Raw genomic sequence first — 17,023 nt, forward strand, 5'->3', positions numbered from 1 at the left:
CTCTCTCTCTCTCTCTCTCTCTCTCTCTCTCTCTCTCTCTTTCTCTCTCTCTTTCTCTCTCCATTCACCCAATAAGAGCCAGTGATGGTGTCATTGTGGTGTGACTGGTGGTGTTAGCCCAAAGAGCAGGGGGAAACGGTGGTGGTGAGGAGGTTTGGAGAGGGTAGAGGTGGGGGGCTCGGAGGGTAATAGGGTGGGACAGGCTGTTGTCGAGTGATCCAACCCCACTTGGCACCACTCTGCTCCCCATAGTGTCCGTATCCCACTCAGGGTTCTTCTCATTCCTCTGACGCTCCTTCTCAATTCACTTTCAATTTTTTCCAAGAAGTTTTATCGGCATGAGATCATTATAACATCTCTCCCATTTGTTCCGCCGTGTCTCGGGGTTCCTTCATCCCTTCAGCACCATGACATATATAACTGACCAGGAGGTATAGATTACTGAGCACAACTTTTGTACAATTATAAACGGTTACACTTTACTTTAACTTTTCTACATAAGACTGACATGACACTGTCATGAACGTGTCATAAAACATTATAAACAAGTCATAAACGTTTATGACATAACTCTTTTTTAGTAAGTGTCATTCGGTTTTGTCATGACACTTTATGGTTATGGTTATGGTTAGGGTTCATGTGTCATGACTGTGTCATGTGAGTGTCATGTATTCATGTCATGTATTATGTAGAAAACTTAAAGTAAAGTGTTACCTTATAAACTATAACCTCAAATGCAAACATCACTTGAATAAAACAGAAAGCTAACTCTAAGCTATTGATATCGCACTTTTTTTTGGGATAACTTTATTACACACATCTTTCATCCCCTGCAAATTCAGCACCTGCATTCGGACACTATTACGTTTTACCAGGCTCTCCTTTCGATCTTAATTACCTGTCATATCTGCTTCTAAAGTTATAAACCTTAAGTTGTTTATGAAACCAGACCCTGTTTTAGATACTATTTAAGGTCAGCATTTTTCCAGCCATAGCCATTCAATTTACTTACATTCAGTAATTACCTTATTTTAATGCTGGCAGTTTAATAATTCTGGCAGACTCCACCATTCACGTGCTGGATTCAAATTGCTTTCACGCTCACAGAAAACGATGCAGCATGTAATCACTTTGAAATATCATATACCAAAGGCCTATCTATTATGATACTAAGTATATAGGGAGTAATGAAACAAGAAGTCTTCTGTTTTCCCTTCCATTAATAGTAACTCCCTTCCTCTCTTCTCATTTCTTTAAACTTCCTGCCGATGTTTAGTGTCTCTCAGAGGTATTGCGGCATTCCCCACAGCCCTTGGTACTCGAGACATGGCTGGGAGTTCAAAGGTCATCTTGTGACCCTGGATCTTCTAACTTTGTGTCTTCCTGTGCTCCATCAGACCTCTTTTTTAGACACTGTGAAGTTACTCCCTGGCGGCTCTTATGTTTGCTTTATTTTGTGTGTTTGTGTGCGCCTCATGTGTAAGTGAGAAGGACCGGCAGTGAGATAGAGGGGAAAATAAAAATGGAGGAATGGTCAGCAATCTGAGGTAAAGGGCCACTTTGGGAATCTTATTCTGTGTTTACTTACATTATAGTTGGCAAATGTAAGAGGCACTAAGTAGAGCTGAATAAAATTTCTGCTTTGGCTCTAATGTGATTTGGAGCTTTGGCTTGTATGTGCATTCTGTGGGTTGCTACTGTACTCGGTGTGTGTGTGTGTGTGTGTGTGTGTGTGTGTGTGTGTGTGTTTGGCCTCTCCAGTATCAGTCACCAGCTAACTCCACTTGCTGCTGTCACCCAGGTTTACCCAGCTCTCTACTGCAGCCAACACACCAGCAGGGAAAACATTAACATAAGTAAGCCCTCTACTCACAACTCTCTCCCTCTCTATTTCTCTCTCTTCTCATATTGCCCTCTTCTCCACATTCTCTCTTTGCCTTTTTCTCGTTTGCAATCTCTCCCTTGTTCTGTCTCTCTCTCTCTCTCTCTCTCACTCCGACTCTCCATCCTTCTCTCTGTCTCTCCAGCAGGGAAAACATCATTGTCATGGAGAGAGGGATGACAACAATGAAGCGGCTGCAAATCACACTGATTGCTAGTGCTGGACCTGGTGGATGGGGAGAGGGCTAATGTAATTGTCTAGGCCCTTGTCACTGTTGATACAGGCTCTTCAGAAGGCGGGGTGATTTAGCTAAAAGCTATCTCTGGGCCAAGTAATTAGACACACCATTCACGCTGGCATTAGCACGGGCTGCTGCCACTGTGTCCCTCGCACGGTCTGAATACACACACACACGCATCACGCTAAGGCTTCATCACGCCACTCTGGGTGTTATTCAAACCATTAGCAGGGAGCATGGTGTTCTAGGCTGGGAACAAGTGTGTGTGAATTTGTGTGTGTTTATATGTCAGAGAGAAATTCATGGCGCTTTCTGCGTGTGCGTACTTGCCTGTGTTTGCCTATATGTATCATCCCTATCGGCTGTGTCTGCCAGCTGACATGGGCTGTCTAAGATCGAGTTGAGGTAGCGCAACACACTTGACATCCCTAAAGCATCCTGTGTTCCCCATCTCCCACTGTGACTCCATGCTCTCCCATTAAATCAATTAAAGCAATCCAACGCGCGGCTCAAAACAGACGGGGCAGAGTAGAGCAGGCACTGTGCCCCCCCCCCTGTTCAACGTGTACTTCAGTGGCATTCTAACCAAAACCCATGGGAATTGGACTGAAGTGTGTTGGATTGTTTAGCTATACACACTCCAGGATAATGCCTTCTGTAGAGGCCCGCTTACATTTGAGGTCTTGAGATGAATAACAATATGTACATTCTGATTTAGTTTTTTTTTTTTTTTTACAGTTGTATGGTCAATCCAGATTATTTGGAGCATGAGTGACATATATATCTCCTGACAGAACACGGTCTCTTACTGTCTGATTTAAACTATGAATCTGCTGTTCTTTACTAACATGTTTTTATCAAAACAATTAATTTTGTACCCATCTACAATGGCAAGTGATAGAAGTACAGCATCATTTTATGAGGGAAATGGATACAGGTTTAGCACCCTACAAACCTGGGCAATTACCTAATTGTGATCAGCGAATTGGACCCAGCGCTGCTCCATGTTGATAATTGGCTTGTTGGTCTGTGGTACCCCCAACCCAATCACTTCATCTTCTGCCTCCTTTTAAGACAAAACAATAATCCGTTAACCAACGTTTATATGAAGACGAATGAGAAAGCAAGTAGAAAACAACACACATGCTGTACAATGGCACAGCAGCCACTGTTCAAGTTTTACCAGAGAACTGTCACGTTTGGCTTTGCCTGCTTTCTTCTTCTACAGCGGCTCTTCTGTGTGCTTACTGGAGATTGGTCCACAGCGCCCACTAAAGTGTTGGAGGGCAATGACAACACTTTGGAGCAATACTGCATACTGAGAGCTTGAAAAGCCTCTACCTGGATCCTGGACTGTACAAAACGTCACAGAAATGCCTCAGAAAGGGGGATTTTTGTGTATATTGCAGTTCATTTTGCAAGTTTACTTAAGAGATATTGTGTTAATATTTACATAGTTAAAATTGAGTTAGTATCAAACTGCCTGTCGAGTGTTTCTTTGTAGTTATTGTGTTTTGTCCACCCCTCCTCTCTTAAATTAATGAGTGAGGCTATTTGCACCCCTGGTACAATTAGCAGTGTATGCTATTCGTACCCTGGTGCAATTAGAAATGAATGCTATTTGTACCCCGCCAGTGCACACAGCAATGTGTTCTATTAATACCCCGTCTGGTACAAATATCAGTGTATGCTATTTGCACCCCTGTGCATTTACAGTACCTTGGCATATATTTACACACAGTTATCCATACTACTCATGTATCACACCTTTTTGGAATATTATCGTTGCAGTGTCCAATATTTCGCACACTTCAGAGAGACGCTAATACATACACTTGCGTGGGCCGTGATATTTTTTTTACAGGGTGGTAGGGAAAGATTGATGAATATTCATTAGGGAACTCATCACTGATTGGCTCGCCCTGACATTCTTACCCTAACCATAACCAGTCCCACTCCTGTTGCCTAAACCTAACCAACCCAACAGGAGCAGGCAACGTACTAGCCATTCAGGGATGGGTCCCCTAATGAATATTCATGAGTCTTCCCCTACCACCCTGCAAAACTAATTTCGCGTTCGCGGGCCCTGACTTGCGCGATGGCATGCAAATGATCCAATCCAAAATGAAAAAACAAACAAAAACAAGATCACCTCACCATGGACTCAAACTCCAGACTCCCCAACTAAAGCTCAGTGTTCTAAACCACTAACCTAGCAGTTCTTATAAAATGCTGTACAACTGTTTACCACTTGGTGTCTTCAAGCCTCGGTTGCTAGGTAACCATACTGTATACAAAAAATAGGTACTAACTAACAAATGGTTGTATGCTTTCACTGAAGACAGCGCAACTGTAGTATCCATTTTCCGCTAGAAATTCAATTGTTATAAACTTTAGAGACAAAACTTTCCTAATATGGCAGTTTCTGCTGTCATGGAAGATGAGCGTCCGCCATGATTTCGGTGCACGCGAGCAACGTGTTTTTGTTGTTACGTCACAGGGTGTGAATAGGTCAGCTGTGTGGCCGAGGCTATTCGTACCGGGGGTGCAAATAGACACTCTGTAAATTAACATCAACATAGAGGAAACACTGGGGCTAAATTCTTTTTGACACTGACCACTACACAGCCAAATCTAAACATGAATTTGCACTAATGTGAGCCTGTTAAGATGTTAATCATGAAGACTTCAACATATTTGTCTGTCTCAGGTGTCAACAGACAGTAAAACAGTGACAATCACTTTGTAATTCTAACAGCCATAAAAAAAAGACTGGTAGCATTGCTGGTGAGTTAGCTTTACCCTGCAAGCATCCGGACAGCCTGAGGGAGGTTTGTGTTTAAGTTGAGGCCAAGTGGAAAGCACTAAAACTCCCAGCTAAAAATCATTCCCTCTCTCTCCGTTTTCCACAGTTCACCCCTCTCTCCTCACTCCCCACCTCTCCTCCTGCTCTGCTCCCTCTTTATAGGGACACCAGACTCCCTGACAGTTTGTTTTAAATTTGACCGTGCAGATGTTTCTCTGGGTGACTGACTTTTATAGTTTAGAAAAGATTATATCAGCTTTCCCTAAGATTGTGTTACTGTATTTAAAAATGACTGGAGATCGAAACAGGAGGATGGAGGGTGGGGGCCACAGGGGGAAGGAAAGATGGATGGAAGGAGGGAGGGAAAAGGGAGGGGAGGAGAAGGGGTTTGTACTGCAGGTCCCTAAATCCTGGGTCTCTCTCTCGGTCTTAGCAGCATAGACTGGACAGGGAGTTGCTGGGGAGCAGGATGGAGGACGGAGGATGAAGGGGGGAGATGGATATCAGGGGAAGGAGGTTAGAGTTCACAACAGCCAGGTTTGGCTTATTGCATTAGACACAGATTCTTTCTAATTTCAAAGGACAACACTAGCGTCAAATTTGAGGATATTAGTTTTTGATGGGCAGCTGTGGCAAAGAACACAGTAAGGTGGGGAGGGTTGGGGGGGGGGTGGGGGTGGGGGGAGGAATAGGGAGTCCTACTTTTTTCCCATTACAGGCCACATAGCCAGATGGTCACTCCTCTTTCCCTTTATTCCTTAAACATTTGATATTAATTAATTATTTCTGCAGGGATCTTTTTCTTTCCCTCATATATACCATATACAGTATACCTCCTATATTCCTGCATCCCTGCATCCCTCCCCTTTTTCCTGGTAACTAGTATAAAGTCAACTGTGAACTGTCAGGGTGCTAGGAAGGTGAACATGCTCTTGTAGATGTGTTTTGGATTTCCAACTTGACTGGAGTGGCAACCCAATTTTGGCTGTAATACTGAAGCTGCAATTCAAATATTTCACTGTAGTTTAAAGGCAGCGTGTGTAGTCAGGAAAAGCTAGCGAAAATATGCTTGTCACTTAAAAAAAAAAAGCCCCCAAAACACTGCAATGACCTCTTCTGGGAAACAGGTTGAGCTTGAAGGGGCCATTGGGGGTAGAAAAGGGAAGGGTTAAGGATGAGGCGATGGACATCAAGTGAAAAAAATGCACATTTATACCGAAATCTCTTTATCAGACACTCTTCCCCTTCCGCATCGGTGTCACGATGAATCAGTTAGGTCATTCATTCACATCCTTACACAGGGAAAAACCCGTCAGCAGCAACCTCTAATGTTTCCTTAGGAAAATATGCAGAATAGCAACAGTAACTATAATTGAAAGATTAAAGAAATGGAAGGCGGCCATTGAGTCTGGCTCGTTCTGTGGTTCCAAGCGATTTTTAATGAGAGATGAAAAAGGGTGATGTGGAGGTTTTCTTCACAGGTTCGGCCCGTTTGTTTAACAGGGAGCTCCTGTTACGTTCATTAAACGGCGGGCTGCTGCTCCACTGTAAGGGTGTAATGCATACGTTATCAAACTGCGTGGCAGGAACAGTTTTGTACTTTACCCTGCGACCTGTCTTGACTGGCTGCCTGCTGCACCGGCTGACTCCTTGCTTACCTTATGACTGATTATCTGATGAGCCAGGCGTGGCTGACTGAAAGATCAAAAGAAATCTTACTCGGAACAAAAATGAAATGTCTTTTTGGGGTTTAAAATAGCCTCTCGAAGGCCTTCATCAGAAAGAGTACCTCAATACAAACAATGCTTCTCCAGTAACAATCAGCGCTGGTTGGGGTTAATTACAGTTAAGGTTAATTGTCCGTCAGTTCCAGTTGTGGTTCTGGTGCATGTAGCAGCATCAAAACAGCTTTAACCATTGGCCCTGTACTTACTTGCTGTATGAGAGGAAATTGGGCTTAGCGCTGGTAATTTTCTTGCTGCAGTGGCCCACCACTGCTGAGGAAATGTATAGGAAATGCTGAAAGGCAAGACAATGACTCCATAGGCTGCGGCTCCCTGGCTGTCCTGATGTCTGACTGACTGGTGGTCAGTCTGACTAATCCATATTGCTGAGTCATCACTGCTTCCTTTCTCTCTACTTGTGAGGTATGATGGTGCAAGAGTACGGTGCTGGACTTGAGACGTGATACGTACACAAGGTATTTTGTACACAAATAAACACAAGACAGTGTGAAATCTGCCCCTGTAGGCCCTGAAGCCTGCGAACCACCATGCCCAACTTCTAAAGACACACTACAAATCAAGTTTATATGTGAAATGATAGTTCAACCAAATTCAGATGACTAACATCACCTACTGTACGAGTTAGTAGTTTAATGACCAGAGACCAGGGTTTGCACGCCGAGTCTTCCGTGTGGTTTACGCAACAAAAGCACTCTGGGTTAAGGTTAGGATGACATCATGGCTTCTGTTAAATTTGAATAAAGTAAACGCATCCTTTTCCATGCTTACAGTAAGTCACTTTTGACTCTTTCAGTATTACCAGGACCATAATCATTCCTTAACCTTAACAAATGTGTGCCTAGACATAACCATACAAGAGCATATGAATGCTTTAGCTGCAAGCATTAATTGTGAGGGAAACAAATGAAATGTGTTAGCGGTAATCTTTTCAGATATCTTCTGTAGGAAAATTTGCCTTGGCAGATTTGTTCATTTAAAATTGAGTCTACTTATGTCGATAAAAAAACAATACTCCCTGTGGCATTATGTTTCTGTCCGTGTATTCACTGTTGAAGTATAAAAATAAACATGGCAAGGTTGAAATGACACAACAGCAATGTGCCCTTTGACTTCCATTTGACTTCCATTTGACTTGTTTTTCCACAGAGCGAACCACCACAGTAACAAGTGAAAAGTGTTATGCCGGACTTAGTTGTGCCACTGCCACCACCTCTTCACTCCTTTGTGCCTTTCGCTCTTTCTGCAGGAAGCAAAGATTGGTAGTCTGCAGTAATGTACATGTAGAACCCAACATGATTGTCTTGAAATAGATGAAAGGGGCATCTCTGCCTTGAACTTTGAGTGGCTTCCATCTTTTTATCATCTCCCGTTCTGTTCGCCCCTCCAGGCTACTCAGAGATGGAGTAAGATGGCAGGGGAGACAAAGAGCCTGTACCTCCACCATCTCGCCTTCCCTTTGTAGCGCTCTCTCATCGCTGTTAGTCACATGTGATTACGCCCTGTCGACTGCCGAGCAAGTGTTGCTATTTGCCTGTAATAGCATGACAATCAGTGTCAATCTGTGCTTGGCTCCAAATGTTCACACTGCATGTCCTTTGACTGTGTGTTTTACATATGGTTAGCATACACAGATGTCCCTTGTTCTTTATCTATACAGTCATTGAAAAGATGTGCTGTACATACAGTATAATACACTGTTAATATTGATCTACTTTTTTCCCCTATAAACACCCACTTGGCACAACACTGTAGCCTATATCAAGGGTGAACAATTGACTGTCTGCACTGGCCAAATCTGTAATGTTTCACTGGGGAGTATTTGGTTTTGAATTGTTTTCACGATCGACACCAAAGATGAGAATGAGATGAGGGTTAGTGATCGGGGGAGAGGGAGACAGGAAAGCGAAACGAGAGGAGTAAAGGCAGTGAGGGATCAACGTTCATCTCCCTTAAGTGTTTCTGCTTCACCTTTTAATCTATGGAAATGTATGGAGCAGATGAAGTATAATTGTAAGGTGGACTTTGACCATTCAAATCTCTCAAGTGCTTGTTGCAGAAGGGGGCCAGAGGGAGACTGGGCAGTAATCATTACAGGTTCACTCCGCTGAAGATGTGGAGGGAATTAATTCACCCTGGAGAAAAACAAATTAAGGCTCTACTCAGCCCAGTGCTCCCGTCACACAATAGCATATATAAATATTTGATCTTGGGCGATCCAGGTTAGCAAAGGTTTAGTACATCTCCATTTACACAAGGGCCCGCTCTCCACGCTGTGGCCTCCGCTCCCCTCTCGGTTCTCCTCCTGATGAGAGCCTGCTGTCCTCTTCTTCAACTCCCTGTCGTTCTCCTTTTCACTTTCCTCACCACCTCTCCATCTTCCAGCGGTTGTCTTCCTCGCTCATGCATGTGTTTCTCTTCTCTCACTCTCGGCCCACTTTAACTCCCACTGTCTTGTTGTCTACACTTTCCCTTATGCGTACTCCCCCTCCTTCAGTTGTTAAATACAAAAATCCAAATGTTCATTCTTAAGACCAACTTGCATGGCTCCGATGTCTTAATCCCCTCTGACACAGACGTATCGCTTGTTGACAGACAGTGTAGAGTACACCGTGAAAAACAGGATTCAGCTGACACCGTTGAAAATGTCACAGTGATTTATGGACCCGTGTGTAAATCAAATTTGGGGCTGCACTGTATTATAGAAACAACTTACTTTTCCTATTTAAAATGGAGCACCAATCCTGTTGGATGTTTTGGATTGCAATAAATTTGCCCCAGAAAAAATATGGGGCTTGTTATTTTAGCTTCCTTTTTCACTTGCTTTCCAGTCGAACAATAAAAAATAACAGCGTGTCATACTATATTATAGGAAATTGAATAATATTGTAAAATAGCTTTCCACTGCATTGGACCTTACTAAGTAAAGAAATACCCTCAGTTATAGGTCCCCTGGTTGCGTCTTCTACCCTACAGTTGGATAGGTACAGTATTGATCACATTCACAATAATAACTGCTATGTTTATCTTAAATTAAATACATTTTTGTTCTGTACAAGTTAGCCCTGTGATAAACTGCTGACCTGTCTCTGCCTCTCCCCCAATGCATGCTGGGATATAGCAGTACAGAAATGGATGGTTGGATATTTGACAATTCCTACGGGAAGGTTATATATATTTACGCAATCTCTTTTTAATAAACACTGCTTCACTTTCTGTGACTTGTGGTAGAATGCAACTAAGTACATCTAAGTAGCGTCCAGTAGGCTATTTAAGTAAAAATTTGAGGTATTTATATGAGTAAAGTCCATTTAATGCTTGGCTTTTTATTCCATTACATTAATGTGACTGCTAAATTTAGTATACTGCTGTACAAATTGATACTGTATTAGATATGATGCATTTCCATAGATTAAACTACCCAACATTGTAAAAAAGTAATAACAAATCAGCACCTCGACAAACTGTGTGTGTGATTTTCGACAGTATTTACTGTTGACTCGGTGCATTTTGTTGATACTACGTACAAACTTTAAAACTTAAGTAACATTTTCAAGGCAGAACTTTAACCGAGTAGTTTAACTGTGTGGTTTTGCTACTTTTACCTAAACATTTCCTCCGCCGCGGTCTATGACAGCCTCTGTTACACTGGCGTTGAAATGAGCGTCGCGTGTGTTGTTGCGCGGATGTCTTGTTGTTGTTGTTGTCAACAAAGTGAGGCAATTAGAGCCACAGCAAGCCAGTAATGACTGCGGCGCGTAGGGAGCGCACGAGGGCAGGGCGACACCCGGTGTGAGAAACAGCACGCGCCCCCCGTTCTGTATCCCGCCTCGCAGCACTGAGGCTCGTGCTCTAATGAGAGGGATTTAATGGATTTATAGCGGAGGATTCCTGTGTGTCCGCATGCTTTTGGCTGACTCGAAACGCCTGTAATAATTGGTGAGCTGCCTCCAAATTAACACGAACCAGAGAGAGAGGAAAAAAAAATCTGCATCTCCCCTTGACTGCTTTCCCACGGCCATGATGAAAACAGGTAGCCCAGGCCAACGCAGATGCTGCGCAGTTAGAAGAGGATTGTGGGAGTATAGTGTGAACATTTGCGTGTGAAAATTTGTAGACGTGAAAGTTCATAATGAAGGATAATTTTCTCACATTTTTCATTTGGATGTGGGTTTCCATAGCAGTGATGTAGCCTACAAAGTGAACAGTGTTAATGGTGGAACCAGTCTGCTCCAGTATTTGGGAAAAAAACATAAAAACAAAACAAACAAACAAACAAAAACATTTTATATACATATATATTTATACTTTGGGGATATCTTTTAGTTGCAGATTTTAACTGATAATAATACACAGTAATGTGGACACTGTTTTATATTGTTCATGGATCCTTGAATAATTATAGATGAAATAAAGAAAGATGTCACAGGGTGTTGTGAACAAATAATTAGCTTTTATTAAATATATTTAAATGTGTGAATCTTGTTTTATTGCCAACTAAAGGTCACATTCCATTTTTTATTAGCCACAAAATGGCCCTAACTTAGTATATATTTCTGCCTTTAAGGCTTTGAATTCTACACAATTCTGTTTGGTTGCTTGTAATTCCTCTTTGAGCCAACCTTTTCAGACTGCCAGCTGTCACTGAGTCACAGTGTCCTCTGCTTAGTTAATCAATAGGCCTAGTCTGCTAATTCATTGTTAATATGTCCATTGATCAAGTGTCCTCAGACCAGATAGAGAAACAGCACTTAAACCTAGTTCAACTAAATCCTTAAGTAACACATCAGATAAATAAGTGAAATTGCCATCCTGAGCAAAAAACAATATAACTGAATGAATAGAAAGCCTCATTAAGAAACTATATATTACCACTAACTATTATTGTCTATTATTATTGCGATGTAGTGGTATAATGTATTACTATTAAAGTAATTTAAGAGATAGCAACACACATTTTATAATAATTCAGTTGTATTACAATTTTGTGTTATTGTCAAGCAGACAGGAGCAGGAAATATGTGATTTTGTATTTCCACATGCATTCATAATGGATAACAAATATGTCAACGTTATATATCACATCTGACACAAATATCCTGTCTCCCAAACCTCATCTGATTTTAATGAATCACATCAAAAATGAGAACACCGGTCACAAAACCATGAGCTTTTATTGAGTTAACAAGTTCAATTCTCCTTTCCCTCCCATGCTCCCCACTCTCGGGCTGAGGAGAATTTCAGGACAAAAGAAACATTTAGTGTCTGCTTGTTTATTCCTGTGCTCGCTCTGTATTTATTCACTCCTGTCACTCATCTTTTTTATTTTTTTTTCTCCTCTCTGCCTCGCTCTTCCCCTGCGGCTTTCTCTCACACACAGGCGGTGTGATGGCGCTGCAGCAGAGAGAGAAAGATCTGGGTGACCATCTGAAACCAATTATGGCGCCGCTGCAGCCACCCAGAAACTCAGTGACGGATGGGGATCTTGTATTTATAGCTGGGGTAATTGGCAACACTCAGACACACATACCACGCGCGCACACACACAACACAAGGATGTACAAAGAAATAGACACTTTAAAATGTACACACATAAGGCACAGTTTGTGTTTACACTCAGGGATAGACATCACACACACACACACACACACATAGACACGCATGCACAGGCCTCACAGGCAGCAGGAAAGGTGCACACTTCCTCAGTGCACGTCTGTCTTGCAGTCAAAGTGACTCAGCCAGTGTATGAATCAAAAACCTTTGTCATGGGAAGGCAAATAAGGCTCAGGGATGGCCAGAGAGGCATGTTTGTGTTTTCCACGGTCTAATCAGAGCTGATGTTTACAGCCGATCCTGCCGTCAGGACAGAGGTTGTACATCTCAGCTATCTGTCTCGGCCTGTCAGCGCGTCAAACCTGCATGTGAAAACATATACAAAACACATCTGCCTCTTGTTAGGCGCCATAAATGGCTGCCATGTGGTCTGCTGATAAATAGGCCAGTCTATTTATTGGAGCTCAACAAATTGGCTACAAACACTGACAAGGAATTGAAGAACTATAAATATTGCGACGTGATGAAATCTTTAAACGTGGTGCAGGTATTTTACGAGGGTGCCACTCCTTTGCCTTTTTTATGTAGTTGGAGGTATTTCTTTTGACTGCTTTCTTCTTTCACACACCGCCTTGTTAAATAGGTGGGGGGACAATGGCACTCTCACACTGAGCAGGTCCAGGGCTGAGAGTGTGTGTGTGGAAGGCTTGGCCGCACTAAAGCCGAGCAGATCCGCCACTTGAGAACGATAAAGAGCCCTGTTACACCCGAACTCTCAGAGAGACGTAACCAGAAATTCCTGAATGAATCGGCAACAGACGAGCCCTAAACCCCGTGTAATTACATATTTGGAGTTTATCAGGGTTTATGCGAAAATGCACAAGTTTCCCTTCCCTGGTGGTCCTTAAACACATCCATATGTTTCCATTTCTGCTCCTCCCTCTGCTGCTCTCTCTCCCTCTCTCTCTCTCTCTCTCTCTCTCTCTCTCTCTCTCTCTCTCTCTCTCTTCCCCTCCTTCTTTATCTTCCACCTCGTATTTTCCCTCCATGAAAAATGGCTGCGGCGTACAGATGGATGATGTGACCTGTTGGAGTGGTGTTTTTCTATTGTTAAGTTGTTGTTGACTCTCTAGACTCACAGTGTGACAGATCCAGTTTGGTGTTTTGGAGTGTGTCAAGGCCATCAGCACCGGGCCAGAGCTCTTGGTGGAACTGTGTGCAAACAGAGGAAGCCGCAGCCTGTCCACATCGCACAGACTGGAACACACACACATATCTGGGGAGGCCTTCTATCGTGTGTGGCCTGGTTTTTTCATTTCTTTTCCTCCCCGTCTGCCTCTCTCTCTCTCTTTCTCTCTCTCTCCTCCTCTCTTTCTCTCTGCTTCTCCCTGCTTGAGAAAACTGATCTGTTTTAAAACACGTGCTAAATATTACCATATTTACATTTCCCTGTTTCAAGAAGGCAGCAAAGGGGGAGTGTGTGGTGTGGATTTTTCTTTTCTTTTTCTTTTTTTCCTCGGTGGAAAGGTCTCGGCCCGGGGTTAGGCTCTGTTTGAAACTTTAAACCTTTTTCATGCTTATTTGTTTTATGATTCTGCAGGGCACTGTGTTTACACTAAGAGTGCAACATCTGGATTAGATAATTTGTTGGGAATTAACCGAGCCCGAATGCTTATCGACCTCATCTGATCACATCTGTTTGATGTTTGGTGCTCTTTTTTTTCTCTCTCCAGCATTCATTATTTTGCAGCCGGCTCAACGGTATTCCGTTTTTTCTGTACATTTTAGTTTGATGTGTTTTCAGACAAATGGAGGATTAACATTGTACAGCATTAACCTTGCCTCTAACCACCGGCAGCGGCAGCAGCAGCAGCAGCAGCAGCAGCGGAGGCCCCTCCATGCACTGTCACATCTCTCCAGTCACAGCACTGCTGGCCTTTCCATAACGGCTTATTCCCAATTAAATCTCACTGGTGATGTTTGACTTTCCAGTGATGCAAGAGGCTGCTGGAGTGGACGTGTCAGCAACATTTGCTGCCTCGGTTGTGCATTGCATTAAGAGGACACAGTAACTGATGAAATCCTCAATCCTTCCCAAAGAATGATCAATTACATAAAAATCAATACAATTTAGATACAATGCATACAACAATAACTAATTGGTGACTCATAATGACTTTGAAGCACCTGTGTCAATACTTTCAGCAGGATTGTTTCAGTGTTTTTATACTTGTAATAGTTGTCTCTCCATGCTTTTCTCTACAGTATCTCTCTGTCCCGCCCATTTCCGTTCTTCCCCCATTCCTCGAGTTCAACTCTCTCTCTTAATCACTGTCTTTCATGTATATTTTATTAGCTGCAACCAGCAGCTAGTATACTTCACTCTGTCACGCAGTTAGTGAGTTGGTTGTCCCAAATAGTTCAACAAACTTAACACAGCCGTTAGAACTGTTTGAGCCTAATTGCTCTGCCACTTTTAAGTTTTCAAGTTTATTGTGGTTTTAGCATTGCTACACTTAACGGTGAGTCTTGTCTTACGGTTTCCGAAATCAGTTTCCAGATTATAATGTATGTTGATTTCACAATATAAATGACATATAGCGTGATAGAAGATTGTATCCATATCGCCCACCTGCCTTTGTATTGTGTGGTCGAGAATGCCTGTAACTTTTTGTTGTCTTGTAAAATGCATTGCAATATGACTTAGATAATGGCTCAATAAACCCTTTTAAAGAAAGGTTTCTTAACAGTAAGCTAATGGATGCATGATAGGACATTTATTTCTGGCTCTTATCCATGCTACAGACTCTATCTGACTAAAACATGTCCCCCCTTCAGGCTTTATCTCCATTCTACGATCCAAGACCAAGCTGCCTGGAGTCCCATGGGTGATCTGCCCTGTCCCCTCTAATCTGGCCGAGCTGCTGCGATTCCATCACTCCCGGCGAACCACACAGAAAGATTAGTCAGACTCTACGTACAACAGATGTGTCCAACACTTGATTTGTGTGTGTTTTATTGACTCTGGCCATCTGTTAATACAGTTGCTGGTTCCTCCTCATGTGTTTGTTGATGCACACAGACAGGGGAGCTGAGTGCCAGAAGAAACATTCAGCAAAGGAGAGATGAGAGAGAGATAGAAGGACAGAGAGAGAGAATGGATTTAGAGGTAGGAAGGTAATATTTCATAAAAGGCTGCTGGTTTAAGTGCTAACCTGCGACCTGCTGTATTCCTGCATATAGAACAGAAGCGTTTGTCCTTTTTTTTTTTAGTTTAGTCGGAGCAATGATTCAGGATGGCACAAAAGCCGAGTAAGTTGATGAATGAGTCTCAGATGTTTGGTGCTTTCACAAAACAGAAAGAGCTTAAATTCCTAAACTAGGAGGAAAGTGAAAGATTGCTTTAGATATCTGAAATTCCTCACGGTACCATTCCTTAGATTCCCTCTCAACACTGAAGGCGCATAAGGAGCAGTTGCTGTCAGCATTCCTTGGATTGTCCATTTGTGTGTGTATATCTGTGCCCGTGCATGCTTATGTGCATTGCCAGAATTTCTGGCCATGCAAAAAGATGATAATGCCTAACAGTTGCAGTCACTTGTGTTGGGATGTTGTTTTCTTGGACATTCCAACCAACTCCTTGTCTTCCTCCTCTTCGGTGTCACTCCTCCTCACGGTCTTCACTCCCATGGTGTCTTTTTTCCCCTCTCCTCTTGTCTCACATAACATTTGTACGGATGCCTTGGAAGCCACAGAGCTTATGAAAACTTTTGCCTCACATTAATTATCCCCTGTCTTACCAAAATGCCTTAAAGGTGAGATAGATTACATCTTAAAGCTTAACCTACTCACTCAGCAAGAATTACATCATTAAGTCGTCACAATCTCAGACAGTATTTTTGCTCTGATCCGTTTCATCTGTCCTCTTCTCGCTGGCCGCCTCCTGCCCTTCATTCCTCCCACCCATCTCCTGTGAGGCTGCTTGTTTGCCCACTGAATGGAAAGTTATTAAGTGTGGTCTGCATTTAGCTTCCCTTCTCTTTACGGCAGCAGTTCTAATGTTGCTCCTCGCTACCCTCTCTGCCGTGTCATGATGATGTGATTTCTTGACTCAGGCGTCACTCGGCCAGTTTAAACCCAAGAACTCCCTGTGAACCAGCTAAAAGGGAGGTGGCGTCCTGCCTGGGTAAACACAGTGTGAAGGGGAGCCAGGGAGAAAGCCTGTTGGTCCTAAATGTGGAGGGAAAATGTCCAATAACTGGTCCTGTGGGGAGCGAGCAGGGCCAAGGCTAACCTTTCCACAGGCTCGCTGGGAGCAGGCATAGTAGTGAAGTTGGATCGCGGCAGCTCTGAGGGACGTATAGGTAACAGACAGGATTTGGACCTGGGTCTTGCTAACAGGAAATCGTTTTCCAGGCGGCAGTATCCACTTTGCGCGGCAGCCAAGTTTAATCCCCTTCTAAGTGAACCTACCAAGTAGATTTTCTTGAAAATAAAATTTGAATATAACCATAAAATTGCTGCAATAACCTATAAGGAAGTGATTCGGGATTAGGTGTATGTTATCGTTTAATGAATTGCCGTTTTAAAGGACATGTTAAACTGAGTGAACTGAAAGCAAATTGACCCCAACTCCACAAGGGAGACATTTGAGCTTTACATGGACATGCACTGCTACTTATGTATCCGCCCTTCGTCCTGTACATTCACCCCTCTGAAGAGGTATGGATATCGCCCTTGATGCTTTTTTACCTCGTTGACTCTCCGTTCCCCCTTCAACTCTGACCGTTGAAGGTTTAAGC

The 17,023-nt window shown here is 42.9% G+C and overlaps 1 long non-coding RNA gene across 1 annotated transcript in view; it reads left to right on the forward strand.

Moving 5' to 3' along the window:
* The window catches only part of LOC120565067, a 55,567-nt gene extending 40,176 nt beyond the window's left edge, over positions 1-15,391 (forward strand). Inside the window, exons 2-3 of the long non-coding RNA XR_005640189.1 lie at positions 12,049-12,170; positions 15,060-15,391. This is a non-coding gene — a long non-coding RNA (uncharacterized LOC120565067). The remainder of the gene's footprint in view (positions 1-12,048; positions 12,171-15,059) is intronic.
* Positions 15,392-17,023: the final 1,632 nt, after the last annotated feature.

This window comes from Perca fluviatilis, chromosome 9, assembly GCF_010015445.1.
Source record: "Perca fluviatilis chromosome 9, GENO_Pfluv_1.0, whole genome shotgun sequence".
NCBI lineage: Eukaryota > Metazoa > Chordata > Actinopteri > Perciformes > Percidae > Perca > Perca fluviatilis.